General features: G+C 42.2%; 1 protein-coding gene across 8 annotated transcripts in view; it reads left to right on the top strand.

Annotated features, from left to right (window-relative positions):
- The first annotated feature begins 35 nt into the window (after nucleotides 1-35).
- ZNF438 (zinc finger protein 438) overlaps nucleotides 36-11,363 on the top strand; it is a 204,064-nt gene continuing 192,736 nt past the window's right edge. For 7 of the 8 annotated variants that reach the window (XR_001364113.1, XM_014548000.1, XM_014547997.1 and 4 more), the window contains exon 1: nucleotides 36-481. The gene's annotated coding sequence lies outside the window, so the exon portion shown is untranslated. Of the gene's footprint in view, nucleotides 482-2,215; nucleotides 2,411-11,363 lie in introns of all 8 variants that reach the window. The other variant, XM_014547998.1, reaches the window with a different exon arrangement.

The raw sequence follows: 11,363 nt of genomic DNA on the forward strand, positions 1-11,363 counted from the left end.
ACCCCCCCCCGAGAACCCGCAGGCACCCGGCGGAGAGCACACGGCTGTTCCCACACGTGGAGAACTTTTAACGAACACGTGAGGAAAAGACAGCAGTGTCTGTGGAAAATCTGCCTCACAACTCCGGCGTCCTGCCCAACCCCTCCCTAACAGCTGGTTTGCTGCGCTCCCGGGGGTTTTCGCCCCCTTCTACTGATGTCCCAGCTGCGGGTCACACGCTTGGAACGCAGCTCTCCGAGCGGCCCCCCCCGGGCACCCGGACGCGCGAAGCACCCCCAGCGGGCGGCCTTGCAACCCGTCTGCGCCTGCGCCCAGAGCTCCAAGACGGGGGCGGGGCCCTGAGGAAAGGGGCGTGTCTCTCGCCGGCGCGCTGGGGGCGGAGCCGTGGGACCCGTGTGGTCCTGTGACCTGCGGGTTGACCTTCCCGAACGCTGGGTCCCGTGACGTCACCTCGCCGTGACGCGCACGCTGTAGGAAAACTGTAAGTTTCGGAGGATTCCTGCAGCTTCCCGGGCCTGCGGGGCTCTCCCTGCTGCTCGTCTTCCTGGTGTTGGTAGTGGCTGTGGGTTGTTCGATCCTGGTGCGACCGGAGAGCCGCCGAACCTGGCGAAGGGACAGGTGCCTGCCTGGGCGGGAGCGCGCCCTCTGTGGTGGGAGGGCCAGGAGTGCCTGCGGCGAGGCTGCACTCCGCTGCACGGGGCCCCAGCCTTTACTTCTGGTGTCTGTAGGGCTTTCAGAGCCTGGGAGCGAGGTCATCCAAGGGGGAAGGGCCAAATAGGAGAGTCCTCCTTTTTCTTCATTGCCGGAGGGACTTTGATTCCCTTCAGGCCAGGAGTTTGACATTGCTAAGTCTGGGGTAGAAGTTTCCTTCAGAGATTCCATATCCAGGCTTCCTGTGCGATCCCAGGAGTTACCAAATCGCCTAAGACAATTTGTAAAGATACCCACTTGCCTCAGTTTTCTTTTTGTGTAAAATGGCGTTTAAGCAGACTCTGGCCTTCCTAGTTGTCATTCCCACAGGAATAGGAATTGTGAGAGCGCGTGAGGTAATACAAACATGTAACCTTGCTGGAAGAAAGCTTATGAAGACAATTGGTTATTCTGAGAGTGTACTGGCCAATGGCTATTTGACAAAGGTCTTGTAGATAGTGACCTTTTTTACAATTCTGCCTCCTCACCTTGCCCCCCTCGCTAATCTGATCCCAGACAACACTTGAGCCTGGGGGGTGGTCTGAACTTCATCACTGAATTTGGTGGAATACGGATCAAGACATAACTGGTACCATTATCACAATGATCTGGACAATTACGAAGTCCCCTTTGGGTTTTTCAGAGAAAGCTTTTAGAGTGTTGAAACTAGTACTTTATGCTCAGTACAGATGTACTGTGAGTTTTAGGGGTTTTGCTGTGTAAACTTAGAATATACCATCATTATATCTGACTCCTTGAATTTTTTGGCTTGCCAAGTGTTAATACATTATTAATGAGTTTGTACCATACTCAAAAGTATGTACCATGTACACACTTCAGGAGATTGAAAGGTCACATTTCTGTAAATTCAGTTTCAAGGGTGTAATTTCCTTCCATCTTGGTTTGAGGAGGCTTAGAAAGCAGGGATCCTTATATTTGTTCTATCAGTTATTAGCTCTGTGTCTAAAGACAAGTCACCCAAACTTGAAATTTTCTTTTCTAAGATGGGAGATGATGGTATATCTGCTGTTGCTTTTTCAAGGATCAAATGAGATCATGAAGTTTGTTATTGCTATTGAGAAATTTTCATTGGTCCCCAAGCCTGGAAAAGAGAAATAAGAGATGTGTGCATTCAAAGTCAGGTTCTAAGTCACCACTAGAACTAGAGCAGCAAATAAGACACAATCTCCAACCTAGTGGAGCTCATGTTCCATGGGGAAATAGGCAACAAAGAGTAAGTACATAATATTATTTCAAATAGTGACACATAAAGTGATATAAAGGAAGATAAGAGAAAAACAGACAGTGGGAGAACAGGACAGGTTATTTTAAGGTCTATCAGGGAAGGCCTTTCAAAGGAGGTGACAGCTGAGTCAATTGAAGTGGAGGAAGAGCCTGAGGTAGGAACATTTCGGGGAGGAATAATAACAGCAGTAAACACTTATGTACAGCTTATATGTGAGGCACTCTTAATTAAATTATTACAACAACCTTATGAAGTAAGTACTCATTCCCATTTTTATAGATGAGGAAACCGACACAGAAAGATTAAGAATTTGCTCAGGGTTGCACAGCTAAAATGAAATGGAGACAGTATTTGAATTTGGGCAATCTGACCTCACAGTCCATGCTCCAGCCAACAATACTGCCTCACAGTAGGAACAACAATGGAACAATGCTCAGAGGTGGAAGCAAGCCTGAGGTGCCAAGGCATTGCAAGGTAACAGTGTTGAGAAAACAACAAGGAAAGGGGCAAGTGATGGCAGATGATGTTGGAGGGCCAGACAGACTGTGGGGGCCTTTGTAGGCTGTGATGAGGTAAAGACGTTATTCTAAGAGTGGTGGAAAACCTTTGGAAGGTTTGCATTAAAGTAATAGCATCTGATTTCTGTTTTATTAGGTAGAATATTAATTGAAGGGTCCATGGAATGGGGAGTCTTAAAAATGGGAAGATAGGAGACTATTGCTGTACCTGGTGGTGTCTTGGGCTAGTGGAGGTAGTTGGTAGAGATGGTAAGAAGTAGTCAAATTCATGATACACTTTTGAAGGTAGAGCTGCTGGTGTGGACTTACTAATGTGGGTTTCTCTAAAACCTAAAACTTTTAGGTTTTAGGCTGGAACAACTGGAAGGTAATGCTGTTTATTGAGAAGGGAGAAAGGGGTTTGAGAAGGAAATCATGATTTCTGTTTTGGACAAGTTTCAGATGCCTAGTAACACTAGTACTGGTGCTGCTAATAATAATAGTAAGCACTATGTAAGCCTACACTGTTTAGTAGGCAGGGTTTTAAGCATTTTTACATATCAGTTCATTTAATTCTTATAACAGTTGTATGTCTCCATTTTACAAATGAGAAAACAGGCACAGAGAGGTTAAAAGTCACTTGCCGAAAGTCACCCAGCTTGTGCGTGATGGAGCTGGGATTCAAACCGAAGCAGTCTGTCTTCAGAGTCCATGCAGTTAATTTCTGTAACTACCTCCATGTTAATATGTTGAGTAGGCATTTGGGTATATGAATATAGAACTCAGGAGAATGATCAGGACTGAAGACACACATTTATATTCCTGAAGGGAAAGACTATGTTGTTTCTCATCTAAGTCTTGGTTGGCAATAGGCAAAAAAGAACATAGGCAAAGGGGCTGTGATAACTGATCACTAATTACTTGATTCTGTTCATGCAGCCAATATTCAATATTCCCCTTCCATGAGGGTGAGATACCTATCTCTTTCACTTCTCTACTTTTAATCCCTAATCCAGTGATGGCGAACCTTTTGAGCTCAGCATGTCAGCATTTTGAAAAACCCTAACTTAACTCTGGTGCCGTGTCATATATAGCAAATTTTTGATATTTGCAACCATAGTAAAACAAAAATTTATATTTTTGATATTTATTTTATATATTTAAATGCCATTTAACAAAGAAAAATCAACCAAAAAAATGAGTTCGCGTGTCACCTCTGACACGCGTGTCATAGGTTCGCCATCACTGCAAATCTAATGCCTGCCATGTAGACATTAGGGATGACTTTATATGCAGGACATTTGGATAAATTTTGGAGGTTAGAGATGAATAAAACAGCATTTTTCCTGGAGGAACTTAGTATGATGAAAAACCTGTGGGAATAAAGCTAGAGTAGACTAACTGCATAAATGCATGCTGATTAGTTCATTCTGGCCTTCTGTAGCCACCTCCGCCCTATTTACTTAAGGGATGGGGCATGAAGGGTTCAAAGGAGCAAAAGAATGCCTAAGCAGTTGCAGGATGAATTTGAGGCTCTCCCAGCCCTTTTCAACAAAAAAGAATTCCTCAAAATCTTGCATACATTACTGTATTTGCATTAATTTTATTTGGCAGTGATAAAATTTTTACAAAATGAAATATATTCTGATATTTGAATATCATTGTGGATTGATGAGTTTTTTTCCAGTTCTATTACCTCAGTGTTGACAGGGCTCACTAGTGAAATAAGGGAGTCGGCTTGAAAAGCTGCAGCTTGCAAAATAGAGGGTGATGGAGGGGCTGTGTGAAGTATTTAGTCAGGTTTCCACCAGTTTCAGTCTTTCACTCCAAAGTTCCACATAATGAAATAAGTTTGAGTTCCTCTGATGATCATCTCTTTAAATATCTTATATGTGAACATTGTAAAATGTAGAAACTAGAACAATACACACACAAAATAAGACTCTTATTTCTGTAAATTTCTTTCAAGGTTTACTATACCTCAATTCATTTATCACAATTTTATTACTTCCTAACATGAGTATTTCAAATTTGAGCTGTTAAAAGATTAGGTAAAACTGCACTATTATAGATTTTATGGTTAAATCCAGAGTTTTTTATTACAGTATATAAAATTATATTTTGTTTAGCTTTTTTGCTTCCAGTGGGAGTGTTGATCTGAATAAACAAATCTACCAGTAATTCTTTTTTTTAAAAATATATATTTTATTGATTTTTTTACAGAGAAGAAGGGAGAGGGATAGAGAGTTAGAAACATCGATGAGCGAGAAACATTGATCAGCTGCCTCCTGCACACCCACTACTGGGGATGTGCCTGCAACCAAGGTATATGCCCTTGACTGGAATCAAACCTGGGACCCTTCAGTCCGCAGGCCGACGCTCTATCCACTGAGCCAAACCGGTTAGGGCCACCAGTAATTCTAAACAGGAACCTTCCACAAATATATTGTAGAGATGATGTGCCATCTCATTTTGCAGTTCACAACATTTTAAATCTGCTATTGTAGCTTCCGTAAATTTAATGGAGTTGAAATGATTAGCATTTCTTTTTTTAAAATATATTTTTATTGATTTCAGAGAGGAAGGGAGAGGGAGAGAGAGAGAGAAACATCAATGATGAGAGAGAATCCTTCATAGGCTGCCTTCTGCACTCCCCCTACTGGGGATCGAGCCCGTAACCCAGGTATGTGCCCTTGACCTTAATGGAGCCCAGACTCTTCAGTCCCCAGGCCAATGCTCTATCCACTGAGCCAAACCTGCTAGGGTTGATTAGCATTTCTTTATACCATAATTGTATTTAGCTTCCCTAAGAATATTAGATGTGGTATAAAGTAGAATTCAATCTTAAATGGCCTGTTGATTTCTCAGGCTTTGTCACTTTGTAAGTTCAGGCTCAGTGAGGGCAGATTGATGGTTATTTTGTTGTTTCAGATAGCTCCCAGCAGAGCAGGAGTGATGGTAAGCCCTCCTATTGGAAGACAACAGAAGCCACTCTTTCTAACACTGAACCATATGAAATATAGCATCATATGAAATAGGAAAAATAACTTATAAAATAAAAGTTCCTTTGAAAATTCATATTACATAAACAAATTTAAAAACCACTACCTCATGTTAAGAGAACAAATGTAAATATATGGAAATTGTTTCTTAAGAAAACCATGCATCTATATCAATGATGCTATGTAGTGTCACTAAATATAATTTTTAAAATTCCACTTCTTGTGGTTTCTTTTATTGTAGCTGGGGTTCAGTAGATCTTAAATCAGAGTCAGTGTCCAGAGTTTCCTTTCCATATTGGAGCAGAGTCCAATTCAGCATCAGGCTAGCTAGTTTGTGTTCCCTGCTGCAGTCCATCAGTCCATTGCATGTGTGGACTGCAGTGCCACATGGCTATGGAGGAAATGCGGGTGAAGCCAAGAGCACAAGAGCAACAAGAGAGAGAAATCCTTTGTTTAGGAAATCATGTATTCCCAAACTTTCATGACCTTGCAGTGGCCATGCCCATTCTGGCCAACAATTTCTGTCCCTGAGTTTGACTGACAGACAAGTACCTTCCCTGTGTCACTCCAGCTTTACTGAACATGCATCAATCTTCCTTTTGTTGGATCCCTTTCCCTGTTGTTTTTTGTTGTTGTGGTTTTTTTTTTCAGGGAATTGGCCAGTGTTTCCTTGGGGAGTGAAGAATTGCAGCTTCCTGGTGAAGCTGCCCAAATGGCATGTGTTTAATGTCTGGCCTTCCCTCTTTGCTCCTTTCCTATTATTAATAACTAGTTAAGTACAGTGGTATCAATTCCCCCTTTAGAGAACTTAAGCCTTGCAATATTACAAGGGTAAATGGCTGAAGGTCTTTATTTTTTTGTAACTGTTTTAGGCCGTCAAAGGTTATAGACCTGTCTATTCCAAGGCTTAGAGGTACTCCCCTATCTGGTAGAGGAAGAGGGAGCAAAAGGGAAAGGATTTTGCAAAGTGTAAGTTTGATGTCTCTGGGAAGTGGAATAGTCGATGTTTAGAGGATGATGCATTGGACAAGCTGGCATTCTTGTTGTATTCTAGAAATGACTAACTTGGCAAGAAGGTTAAAAGGCATAATTCAAAGGTGAGGAGATTTATAGCAACTAAAGGACTGGTGAGAGGTCAAAACCTATGTGGTAGAGGGAAGAATTAATTTTACAGTGTTTTAGATTAGGATGGAAGAGTGGCTTCCCTCAGGTATATGTATCACATTTGTCTGTTTTTTGTTTATTATATTTAACTTAAATTAAGCTAAGGGAAATATTCTAAGATTTCTCCCATGAGAAATTGTGGGCCCTGTTTGTCTGAACCATTTGGGAGAAAAGGGAAAGCAGTTTTAAGTGAAGTCGATAGACTGTCCATATTTTATTGACTCAACCGTAAGTCCAAACCATTTAGTCTTATTTTAGGACATGGTGATGCAGATGGCTTTTAAAGTGAGGCTTATATTGGTAATAATCAGATAAATAAGGACATAAGCATATATTCTATGAAAATAGAAGGACAAACATAAAACACAAGGTTAATGCATACAGTAAATCATAAAACAGTTGAGAAGACTTTTAGATACAAGGCTTTTCTTGGAATGAAATCAAGCAATGACAATTTGATAAGATTTTTTCATATTTAAGAACATCTCTTGTGATGTTATTAGGTGTTGAGATCTGTATGGAATATATAGACACAGTTTTAAAAGCAAAACTTTGAAGCCAGTTCATTGTATTGGAGTCCAGTATTTATAATTGAGCATTGTGGTTTTTATTGACATGTTTTTTTTTCTAAGATTATCCTTATTTTTAAAAATATATATTTTATTGATATTTTACAGAGAGGAAGGGGGAGGGATAAAGAGTTACAAACATCGATGAGCGAGAAACATCGATCAGCTGCCTCCTGCAAACCCCCCACTGGGGTTATGCCCACAGCCAAGGTACATGCCCCTGACCAGAATCGAACCTGGGACCCTTCAGTCCGCAGGCCGACGCTCTATCCACTGAGCCAAACCGGTCAGGGCTATCCTTATTTTTAAAGAGACTGTATTAAGTTCAGTTATAGTTTGGCCTGATTAGTTGCATAAACGCAACAAAAATAGTAATTGATTGAATAGATTATAAAGGCTTTTTAAAATCTGTTTTACTGGAATTTTTAGATTGAATTATAGTCAGTCCCTTAGGGCAGAGAAGCCAAGCCAGTTGTTATCAGGCTTTGCCTGTAATATTTGTAGGTTTGGGTAGTCCTCAAGTCCTTGAGGTCTTCAAAGATGTCTTGAGGTTTGCTTTTTGCTATTTTTTAGGAAAACAATTGTTGTTCTTTAGTTGGATAGATTGTCATGAACCACATGACTAAGCACGTTGGTAGGCCATTTCTGCAATGGGCTTTTGATCGGCTTTGGAAAGTCAATCTCAGTGTCTTAAGGCTTTTTGGTGACATTCAGAGTCCAGGCATGTCTTTCTTAAACATGGCATTTCAGTCAAAGTCCTCATTAAATAGACCACAGGTGAAGACTGATCTCATTGGATTTACGCAAAGAAACATATTGCCATGACTTATTCATTAAGAATTGCCAAATTCTGGAGGAATTAGGGAGAAAATGCTAAAAGTAAGCAATTACTATTTCCTAGATTGGCAAACATATTTCATAATTTTTAGAAACATGGGCTTTTTATTGACATATCTATTGATACTTTAAGAGGCATACTTCCGTGGAGACAAGTATTATGTAGTGAAATTCACAGATTTAGTAAATCACAGGTGAAATGAATTAAACTGATGGGCTCAGATAGTTTGAGTTAGATAAGATTTATTTCTCAGAATCTGTATTTCAATAGATGTCTTAGATAAGAGTTCTTTTGGAGACCAAATATTAGTACATTAAAGGCAGACAGTCTTTTCCATGAAAAACCCAGAATAAAATTCCTTGCCAGACTAGGCACTCTTGTGACACTGTGAATGGAGATTGTATTACAGTTGACTTTGGAGAGAATAAAAACCTAAAATTTTTTTTCTTTCGTCCTCTTGAGAGGGAGATTTTTATAGCTGAGGGAGGCATGAATGTATTTTATATTTCCTAGTTTTCTATCATAGACCAGAATTTGTAGTGGCCTGTGACCCCTTACCCCTCATGCCATTCCCATTACCCATTCATTTTGTTTAAGCTGACTGGTGTATTCACATTTACCCACAGTCTAAAGTCCCTTTCCACATGAGACAGAGACTTTTCCCCAAATAGTTACAGTTGTCCAGGTGTGGGGTCTTTAATTTCATATGAGAGATTCTGATGGCCTTTGACTTTATTGTAGGCATTCATTCTTGTGTCTGTATGTATAAGAGATGTATATTGTCTATTATTTGAGGTAAAAAAAATTCTGTTTTTTAAAAATTGGCCTTTAATAGTTGGGCTAGTAATTTGTTGTTGTCTCTCATACTTCTGACAGTCTTGGTCTCTTAAGAGGCTTGACTTGTGTGAGATAGTTTCCCCTAAGAAAGGGGGAGTATTTTCTGTTAATTTGGCTGAATGGAGATTTAACATCCAGGCCCTGGGGTTCAATTCTGTTTGTAGTCTGTTTTCAAGATTAGATAACAAAAGTTGTTTGTTTTTTTTAGTATTTGTACACTTGAGGCTTTTTTTCTATTATATTTGTGAAAGGAGTATTAGTGACAAGTAGTAATGTTTGCATGAAGTCAGAAACACAATAGTTGTGTTTGTAACAGAAGTTAAAATATATTTTTGCCCTCAAGCAACATGGCTTCCTCCAATGGAGCTCCTAATCGGTGTACCCTCTTCCCCTCCTTGGCAGGGATGGTGGGGTGGGAGTGGGTGGGGGGAGGGTAGTGCCAGGCTGCTGGGGAAGGGGACATTCCCAAGCAGCCTTCTGAAGGTCTGAGCCCAGTCTGCTGGGGAAAGGGCAGTGAGAGGCAGAAGCGGAAACTGGAGGCAGAGGAAAGTGAGAGCTGGGGGGCCCTTAGTTTGGAGTAGCGCTGGGCTGCAAGCCACTCCTTAAGCACCCCCCCCCCCCGGCCCGGGGCGGTTTCAACACCAGGGATATATGGTTTCAGGGACACTGAATGGAGGTGAGGAGTTGCCAGAGGAGAGTGAATCTCAGTGCCCAGGCTGCACACAGCTCTGCCAGGCACCATGGAGGAGGAAGCCTCTGAGTGCTGGGCTGAGCATGCAGCCGCTGTGAATAGGAAAAGGAGCAGGGGCGCATCCCACGTCTTCCATACCAGACACAGAATTCAGGAAATTGGCATTCAGTGTGCATGCATTTTTCTTTTGCCCATAACAGTGGTGCAGAGGGAGTGCAGGTGCACCCACCCCAATGTTTGCTGGGTGTGGGCAGTGGCTGCTGCAGCCTTAGCCCTGCCCCAGTTGAGGGCCATGGCTGGACACCCCACACTCAGGAAGCCAGTCCTGGGTTTGGGTTTGAACCAGCATCCAACGCAGCAGAAGGCAGAAAAAGGGAAGTGAGCTATACATACAAGAATCAGTATAGGGGGGAGAGAGAGATGAATTATAGAATTCCCAGTTAGAGGGAAGTTAAATTTTATTTCTCCTCATGATCCATGCCAGTTTATTCTTTTTTTTCTGTTGTTTTGCCCTTGGAGTCCTATAGGTCCGGAGGCTGTGGGTGAGCTTTCTGAACTTCAGGAAAATGGCAGGGAGGGATACTTTTTTATTTCTTCTCCAGGTGTTTTTGTCCCAGATGGGTCACCATCTGTTAATGAAGGGGAGAAGGTCTCCCAGGTGTGGACTGCTGAGACTTGCACAGGAGAACAAGTAATTTTTATTTCTGTGAAATTAAATCCCTGAGTTTCCAAAGTCCCATTTTCTGGAGACTAAACTTTAGTGACATGTTAGCCAAGTTGTTTTCCCCAAAAGAATACTCAAGAAGAAAATTCTTAGAGAGTATTAAGCAAAAACAACATGTTGATGGAAGTGATAATTTAACCATAATTCCCTACTATGCCTATAATTCTTAAGATTTTACTACTCTACAAGCAGCATTCTTTACTTATATTTTATATAGCAAAACTGCTAGGGTCAAGCTGCATTCTAAGCTATCAATATATAGAGAGAAATGTGAGAGAAATATTGGAATATTACTATGATTTTAGCTCAGAGAATCTCAACTGGGGATGATTTTGTCCCCTCCCCCGACTCACCCTGGGGACATTTGGCAATGACTGGTCACAATTTTGGTTGTTAAAACTGTGTGGGGGGATTGGAAAACCAAGATGGCGGCATAGGTAAACACCGGAGATTGCTGCTTAGCACAACCACTTCAAGAATACAACTAAAAGACGGAACGGACATCATCCAGAACCACAGGAAGGCTGGCTGAGTGGAAATTCTACAACTAGAAGGAAAGAGGAAAGCATCCCGAGACTCAGAGGAGGTGAGGTGTGGAAGTAAAGTACAGAGGTACGGAGGCGCACGCGGAGAGGGCTGGCGGCTGAGGACACGGTTGTCTTTTTCAATCGGTAGGGAGTCTCAAGCTCTGAGCTCTAGTTCTGGGCGAGTCTCTGGGGACCCAGACTCATACGGGAGAAACTGGACTGTCTGGCATCGGTCAGAACTCAAGGGCAGCTTTCTCTCGGAGGTGCTTGCAGCGATTGCTGGGACACAGAGAAGCGGAGCCTCTGAGGGCAGCCATAGCTGCTTGCTCTGCCCTGTTGATCCCCTGGGACCCCCACACCACCCAAGCTGTGTGCGCCGGCTTTTGCATATGAAAGGCCTGGCCCTTTGCAATCTGAAAATTACCTAACAAACTAACAAACTGCCAAGGCCCCAAGGCAACTCGAATTGCTTCACAGCTGAGCTCCTGCTGGGTAGCCTCAGGCAGAGGCTAGAAGGCTAGATTCTTAGAGATCCAGGAGCCAGTGTGCCCGGTGGTCAGAGTGGGACCATCCAGATT

Source organism: Myotis brandtii, unplaced genomic scaffold (genome assembly GCF_000412655.1).
Source record: "Myotis brandtii unplaced genomic scaffold, ASM41265v1 scaffold49, whole genome shotgun sequence".
Classification (NCBI taxonomy): Eukaryota; Metazoa; Chordata; class Mammalia; order Chiroptera; family Vespertilionidae; genus Myotis; species Myotis brandtii.